The sequence below is a fragment of the Calliopsis andreniformis genome, unplaced genomic scaffold, assembly GCF_051401765.1.
Source record: "Calliopsis andreniformis isolate RMS-2024a unplaced genomic scaffold, iyCalAndr_principal scaffold0035, whole genome shotgun sequence".
NCBI lineage: Eukaryota > Metazoa > Arthropoda > Insecta > Hymenoptera > Andrenidae > Calliopsis > Calliopsis andreniformis.
Genome location: NW_027480444.1, coordinates 2,794,522 through 2,803,242, shown reverse-complemented (window position 1 = coordinate 2,803,242; position 8,721 = coordinate 2,794,522).

The window sequence follows — 8,721 nt, the reverse complement described above, 5'->3', positions numbered from 1 at the left end:
AGGATTGAAGATTGAGGATTGCGTATTGAGGATAGAACATTGGGGATTGAGGATTGAGTATTGAGGATTGTGGATTGAGGATTGAAGATTGAATATTGATGATTGAAGATTGAGGATCGAGGATTGAGTGTTGTGGATTGAGGACGAGGGCTGAGGTTAGAGCATTGATGTTTGAGGTCTGAGGATTGAGGTTTGAGGATTGAGAATTGAGGATTGAGGATTGAGGATTGAAGACTGAGGATTGGGTGTTGAGGATTGAAGAATGAGGATTGAGGATTGAGGATTGAGGATTGAGGATTGAAGATTGAATATTGATGATTGAAGATTGAGGATCGAGGATTGAGCGTTGTGGATTGAGGACGAGGACTGCGGGTTGAGTATTGATGTTTGAGGTCTGAGGATTGAGGATTGAGGATTGAGAATTGGGGATTGAGGATTGAGGATTGAAGATTGAGGATTGGGTATTGAGGATTGAAGAATGAGGATTGAGGATTGAGGACTGAGGATTGAGGATTGAAGACTAAGTGTTGAGGGTTGAGTGATAAGAATTGATGTTTGTGGATAGAGATTTGAAGATTGCAGATTGAGTATTGAGTATTGAAAACTGTGAATTGATGATATTCTCTTGAGGATTGAGGATTGACAACTGACTGTTGAGGACTGAGGGCTGAAGGTTGAGGATTCAGGATTGAGGATTCAGGATTGTGGTTTGAGGACCGAGGATTGAGGATTGAGGATTGAGGATTGAGAATTGAAGATTGAGGATTGAGTATTGGGGGTTGTGGATTGAGGACGAGGACTGACGGTTGAGTAATGATGTTTGAGGTCTGAGGATTGAGGATTGAGGATTGAGAATTGAGGATTGAGGATTGAAGATTGAGGATTGGGTATTGAGGATTGAAGAATGAGGATTGAGTACTGAGTATTGAGGATTGAGGATTGAAGATTGAGTATTGAGGATTGAAGATTGACGATTGAGGTTTGAGGATTGAGGATTGAGGATTGAGGATTGAGGATTGAGGATTGATGATTGAGTATTGATGATTGAAGATTGAGGATTGAGGATTGAGGATTGAGGATTGAGGATTGAAGATTGAGGATTGAGGATTGAGGATTGAAGATTGAGTACTGAGGATTGATGATTAAGATTGAGGATTGAGGATTGAGGACTGAGGATTCAGGACTGAGGATTGAGGATTGAGGATTGAAGGTTCAGTATTGAGGATTGAAGATTGAGAATTGAGGATTGAGGATTGAACATTGAGGACTGAGTGTTGAGGATTGAAGATTGAGGATCGCGTATTGAGGATAGAACATTGAGGATTGAGGATTGAGTATTGAGGATTGAGGATTGAGGATTGAAGATAGAATATTGATGATTGAAGATTGAGGATCGAGGATTGACCGTTGTGGATTGAGGACGAGGACTGAGGGTTGAGTATTGATGTTTGAGGTCTGAGGATTGAGGAATGAGGATTGAGAATTGAGGGTTGAGGATTGAGGATTGGAGATTAAGGATTGGGTGTTGAGGATTGAAGAATGAGGATTGAGGATTGAGGATTGAGGATTGAGGATTGAAGATTGTGTATTGAGGATTGAAGATTGAGGATTGAGGATTGAGGATTGAGGATTGAGGATTGAGGATTGAGGATTGAGGATTGAGAATTGAGGATTGAGGATTGAGGATTGAAGATTGAGGATTGGGTATTGAGGATTGAGGATTGAGGATTGAGAATTGAGGATTGAGGATTGAGGATTGAAGATTGAGTATTGGGTATTGAGGATTGAAGAATGAGGATTGAGGATTGAGGATTGAGGATTGAGGATTGAGGATTGAAGACTGAGTATTGAGGATTGAAGATTGAGGATTGAGGAGTGAGTATTGAAGATTGAGGATTTGGGACTGAGGATTGAAGATTGAGGATTGAGGATTGAGGATTGAGGATTGAGGATTGAGGATTGAGGATTGAAGATTGAGGATAGGGTATTGAGGATTGAAGAATGAGGATTGAGGATTGAGGATTGAGGATTGAGTACTGAAGATTGTGTATTGAGGATTGAAGATTGAGTATTGAGGATTGAAGATTGACGATTGAGGTTTGAGGATTGAGGATTGAGGATTGAGGATTGAGGATTGAGGATTGAGGATTGATGATTGAGTATTGATGATTGAAGATTGAGGATTGAGGATTGAGGATTGAGGATTGAGGATTGAAGATTGAGGATTGAGGATTGAGGATTGAAGATTGAGTACTGAGGATTGATGATTAAGATTGAGGATTGAGAATTGAGGATTGAGGATTGAGGATTGAAGATTGAGGATTGGGTGTTGAGGATTGATGAATGAGGATTGAGGATTGAGGATTGAGGATCTAGGATTGAAGGTTGAGGATTGCGTATTGACGATAGAACATTGAGGATTGAGGATTGAGTATTGAGGATTGAGGACTGAGGATTGAAGATTGAATATTGATGTTTGAAGATTGAGGATCGAGGATTGAGCGTTGTGGATTGAGGACGAGGACTGAGGGTTGAGTATTGATGTTTGTGGTCTGAGGATTGAGGAATGAGGACTGAGAATTGAGGGTTGAGGATTGAGGATTGAAGATTGAGGATTGGGTGTTGAGGATTGAAGAATGGGGATTGAGGAGTGAGGATTGAGGATTGAGGATTGAGGATTGAGGGTTGAGGATTGCAGATTGAGGATTCGGTAGTGAGGATTGAAGAATGAGGATTGAGGAGTGAGGACTGAGGATTGAGTATTGCAGATTGAGTATTGAGGATTGAAGATTGAGGACTGAGGATTGAGGATTGAGGATTGACGATTGAGGATTGAGGATTGAGGATTGAGGATTGAGGATTGAAGGTTGAGGATTGCGTATTGAGGATAGAACATTGAGGATTGAGGATTGAGTATTGAGGATTGAGGATTGAGGATTGAAGATTGAATATTGATGTTTGAAGATTGAGGATCGAGGATTGAGCGTTGTGGATTGAGGACGAGGACTGAGGGTTGAGTACTGAGTATTGAGGATTGAGGATTGAAGATTGAGTATTGAGGATTGAATATTGACGATTGAGGATTGAGGATTGAGGATTGAGGATTGAGGATTGAGGATTGAGGATTGAGGATAGAGGATTGAAGATTGGGTATTGAGGATTGAAGATTGAGGATTGAGGATTGAGGATTGAGGTCTGAGGATTGAGGATTGAGAATTGAGGATTGAGTATTGAGGATTGAAGATTGAGGATTGGGTGTTGAGGATTGATGAATGAGGACTGAGGATTGAGGATTGAGGATCTAGGATTGAAGGTTGAGGATTGCGTGTTGAGGATAGAGCATTGAGGATTGAGGATTGAGTATTGAGGATTGAGGATTGAGGATTGAGGATTGAAGATTGAATATTGATCTTTGAAGATTGAGGATCGAGGATTGAGCGTTGTGGATTGAGGACGAGGACTGAGGGTTGAGTATTGATGTTTGTGGTCTGAGGATTGAGGAATGAGGATTGAGAATTGAGGGTTGAGGATTGAGGATTGAAGATTGAGGATTGGGTGTTGAGGATTGAAGAATGAGGATTGAGGATTGAGGATTGAGGATTGATGATTGAGGATTGAAGATTGAGGATTGAAGATTGAGGATTCGGTATTGAGGATTGAAGAATGAGGATTGAGGAGTGAGGACTGAGGATTGAGGATTGCAGATTGAGTATTGAGGATTTAAGGTTGAGGACTGAGGATTGAGGATTGAGGCTTGACGATTGAGGATTGAGGATTGAGGATTGAGGATTGAGGATTGAAGGTTGAGGTTTGCGTATTGAGGATAGAACATTGAGGATTGAGGACTGAGTATTGAGGATTGAGGATTGAGGATTGAAGATTGAATATGGATGATTGAAGATTGATGATCGAGGATTGAGCGTTGTGGAATGAGGACGAGGACTGAGGGTTGAGTATTGATGTTTGAGGTCTGAGTATTGAGGAATGAGGATTGAGAATTGAGGGTTGAGGATTGAGGATTGAAGATTGAGGATTGGGTGTTGAGGATTGAAGAATGAGGATTGAGGATTGAGGATTGAGGATTGATGATTGGAGATTGAGTATTGAGGATTGAAGATTGAGGATTGAGGATTGAGGATTGAGGATTGAGGATTGAGGATTGAGGATTGCGGATAGAAGATTGAGGATTGGGTATTGCGGATTGAACATTGAGGATTGAGGATTGAGTATTGAGGATTGAGGATTGAGGATTGAGAATTGAGGATTGAGGATTGAGGATTGAAGATTGAGGATTGGGTATTGAGGATTGAAGAATGGGGATTGAGGATTGAGGATTGAGGATTGAGGATTGAGGATTGAAGACTGAGTATTGAGGATTGAAGATTGAGGATTGAGGAGTGAGTATTGAAGATTGAGGATTTGGGACTGACGATTGAAGATTGAGGATTGAGGATTGAGGATTGAGGATTGAGGATTGAGGATTGAGGATTGAAGATTGAGGATTGGGTATTGAGGATTGAAGAATGAGGATTGAGGATTGAGGATTGAGGATTGAGTATTGAAGATTGAGTATTCAGGATTGAAGATTGACGATTGAGGATAGAGGATTGAAGATTGAGGATTCGGTATTGAGGATTGAAGAATGAGGATTGAGGAGTGAGGACTGAGGATTGAGGATTGCAGATTGAGTATTGAGGATTGGAGATTGAGGACTGAGGATTGAGGATTGAGGATTGACGATTGAGGAGTGAGGATTGAGGATTGAGGATTGAGGATTGAAGGTTGAGGATTCCGTATTGAGGATAGAACATTGAGGATTGAGGATTGAGTATTGAGGATTGAGGATTGTGGGTTGAAGATTGAATATTGATGATTGAAGATTGAGGATGGAGGATTGAGCGTTGTGGATTGAGGACGAGCACTGAGGGTTGAGTATTGATGTTTGAGGTCTGAGGATTGAGGAATGAGGATTGAGAATTGAGGGTTGAGGATTGAGGATTGAAGAATGAGGATTGAGGAGTGAGGACTGAGGATTGAGGATTGCAGATTGAGTATTGAGGATTGAAGATTGAGGACTGAGGATTGAGGATTGAGGATTGACGATTGAGGATTGAGGATTGAGGATTGAGGATTGAAGGCTGAGGATTCCGTATTGAGGATAGAACATTGAGGATTGAGGATTGAGTATTGAGGATTGAGGATTGAGGGTTGAAGATTGAATATTGATGATTGAAGATTGAGGATGGAGGATTGAGCGTTGTGGATTGAGGACGAGGACTGAGGGTTGAGTATTGATGTTTGAGGTCTGAGGATTGAGGAATGAGGATTGAGAATTGAGGGTTGAGGATTGAGGATTGAGGATTGAGGATTGAGGATTGAAGATTGAATATAGATGATTGAAGATTGAGGATCGAGGATTGAGCGTTGTGGATTGAGGACGAGGACTGAGGGTTGAGTATTGATGTTTGAGGTCTGAGGATTGAGGATTGAGGATTGAGAATTGGGGATTGAGGATTGAGGATTAAAGATTGAGGATTGGGTATTGAGGATTGAAGAATGAGGATTGAGGATTGAGGACTGAGGATTGAGGATTGAAGATTGAGTATTGAGGATTGAAGATTGAGGATTGAGGATTGAGGATTGAGGATTGAGGATTGCGGATAGAAGATTGAGGATTGGGTATTGCGGTTTGAACATTGAGGATTGAGGATTGAGGATTGAGGATTGAGAATTGAGGATTGAGGATTGAGGATTGAAGATTGAGGATTGGGTATAGAGGATTGAAGAATGGGGATTGAGGACTGAGGATTGAGGATTGAGGATTGAGGATTGAAGACTGAGTATTGAGGATTGAAGATTGAGGATTGAGGAGTGAGTATTGAAGATTGAGGATTTGGGACTGAGGATTGAAGATTGAGGATTGAGGATTGAGGATTGAGGATTGAGGATTGAGGATTGAGGATTGAAGATTGAGGATTGGGTATTGAGGATTGAAGAATGAGGATTGAGGATTGAGGATTGAGGATTGAGTATTGAAGATAGAGTATTCAGGATTGAAGATTGACGATTGAGGATAGAGGATTGATGATTGAGGATTCGGTATTGAGGATTGAAGAATGAGGATTGAGGAGTGAGGACTGAGGATTGAGGATTGCAGATTGAGTATTGAGGATTGAAGATTGAGGACAGAGGATTGAGGATTGAGGATTGACGATTGAGGATTGAGGATTGAGGATTGAGGATTGAGGATTGAAGGTTGAGGATTCCGTATTGAGGATAGAACATTGAGGATTGAGGATTGAGTATTGAGGATTGAGGATTGAGGATTGAAGATTGAATATTGATGATTGAAGATTGAGGATGGAGGATTGAGCGTTGTGGATTGAGGACGAGGACTGAGGGTTGAGTATTGATGTTTGAGGTCTGAGGATTGAGGAATGAGGATTGAGAATTGAGGGTTGAGGACTGAGGATTGAAGATTGAGGATTGGGTGTTGAGGATTGAAGAATGAGGATTGAGTATTGAGTATTGAGGATTGAGTGTTGACGATTGAGTATTGAGGATTGAAGATTGACGGTTGAGGATTGAGGATTGAGGATTGAGGATTGAGGATTGAGGATTGAGGATTGAGGATTGAGAATTGAGGATTGAGGGTTGTGGAATGAAGATTGAGGATTGGGTATTGAGGACTGAAGAATGAGGATTGAGGATTGAGGATTGAGGATTGAGGATTGAGGATTGAAGACTGAATATTGAGGATTGAAGATTGAGGATTGAGGAGTGAGTATTGAAGATTGAGGATTTGGGACTGAGGATTGAAGATTGAGGATTGAGGATTGAGGATTGAGGATTGAGGATTGAGGATTAAAGGATTGAAGATTGAGGATTGGGTATTGAGGATTGAAGAATGAGGATTGAGGATTGGGGATTGAGGATTGAGTATTGAAGATAGAGTATTCAGGATTGAAGATTGACGATTGAGGATTGAGGATTGAGGATTGAGGATTGAGGATTGAGGATTGATGATTGAGGATTGAAGATTGAGGATTGAAGATTGAGGATTCGGTATTGAGGATTGAAGAATGAGGATTGAGGAGTGAGGACTGAGGATTGAGGATTGCAGATTGAGTATTGAGGATTTAAGGTTGAGGACTGAGGATTGAGGATTGAGGCTTGACGATTGAGGATTGAGGATTGAGGATTGAGGATTGAGGATTGAAGGTTGAGGTTTGCGTATTGAGGATAGAACATTGAGGATTGAGGACTGAGTATTGAGGATTGAGGATTGAGGATTGAAGATTGAATATGGATGATTGAAGATTGATGATCGAGGATTGAGCGTTGTGGAATGAGGACGAGGACTGAGGGTTGAGTATTGATGTTTGAGGTCTGAGTATTGAGGAATGAGGATTGAGAATTGAGGGTTGAGGATTGAGGATTGAAGATTGAGGATTGGGTGTTGAGGATTGAAGAATGAGGATTGAGGATTGAGGATTGAGGATTGATGATTGGAGATTGAGTATTGAGGATTGAAGATTGAGGATTGAGGATTGAGGATTGAGGATTGAGGATTGAGGATTGAGGATTGCGGATAGAAGATTGAGGATTGGGTATTGCGGATTGAACATTGAGGATTGAGGATTGAGTATTGAGGATTGAGGATTGAGGATTGAGAATTGAGGATTGAGGATTGAGGATTGAAGATTGAGGATTGGGTGTTGAGGATTGAAGAATGAGGATTGAGTATTGAGGATTGAGGATTGAGTATTGAAGATTGAGTATTCAGGATTGAAGATTGACGATTGACGATTGAGGATTGAGGATTGAGGATTGAGGATTGAGGATTGAGGATTGAGGATTAAAGGATTGAAGATTGAGGATTGGGTATTGAGGATTGAAGAATGAGGATTGAGGATTGGGGATTGAGGATTGAGTATTGAAGATAGAGTATTCAGGATTGAAGATTGACGATTGAGGATTGAGGATTGAGGATTGAGGATTGAGGATTGAGGATTGATGATTGAGGATTGAAGATTGAGGATTGAAGATTGAGGATTCGGTATTGAGGATTGAAGAATGAGGATTGAGGAGTGAGGACTGAGGATTGAGGATTGCAGATTGAGCATTGAGGATTTAAGGTTGAGGACTGAGGATTGAGAATTGAGGCTTGACGATTGAGGATTGAGGATTGAGGATTGAGGATTGAGGATTGAAGGTTGAGGTTTGCGTATTGAGGATAGAACATTGAGGATTGAGGAGTGAGTATTGAGGATTGAGGATTGAGGATTGAAGATTGAATATGGATGATTGAAGATTGATGATCGAGGATTGAGCGTTGTGGAATGAGGACGAGGACTGAGGGTTGAGTATTGATGTTTGAGGTCTGAGTATTGAGGAATGAGGATTGAGAATTGAGGGTTGAGGATTGAGGATTGAAGATTGAGGATTGGGTGTTGAGGATTGAAGAATGAGGATTGAGGATTGAGGATTGAGGATTGATGATTGGAGATTGAGTATTGAGGATTGAAGATTGAGGATTGAGGATTGAGGATTGAGGATTGAGGATTGAGGATTGAGGATTGAGGATTGCGGATAGAAGATTGAGGATTGGGTATTGCGGATTGAACATTGAGGATTGAGGATTGAGTATTGAGGATTGAGGATTGAGGATTGAGAATTGAGGATTGAGGATTGAGGATTGAGGATTGAAGATTGAGGATT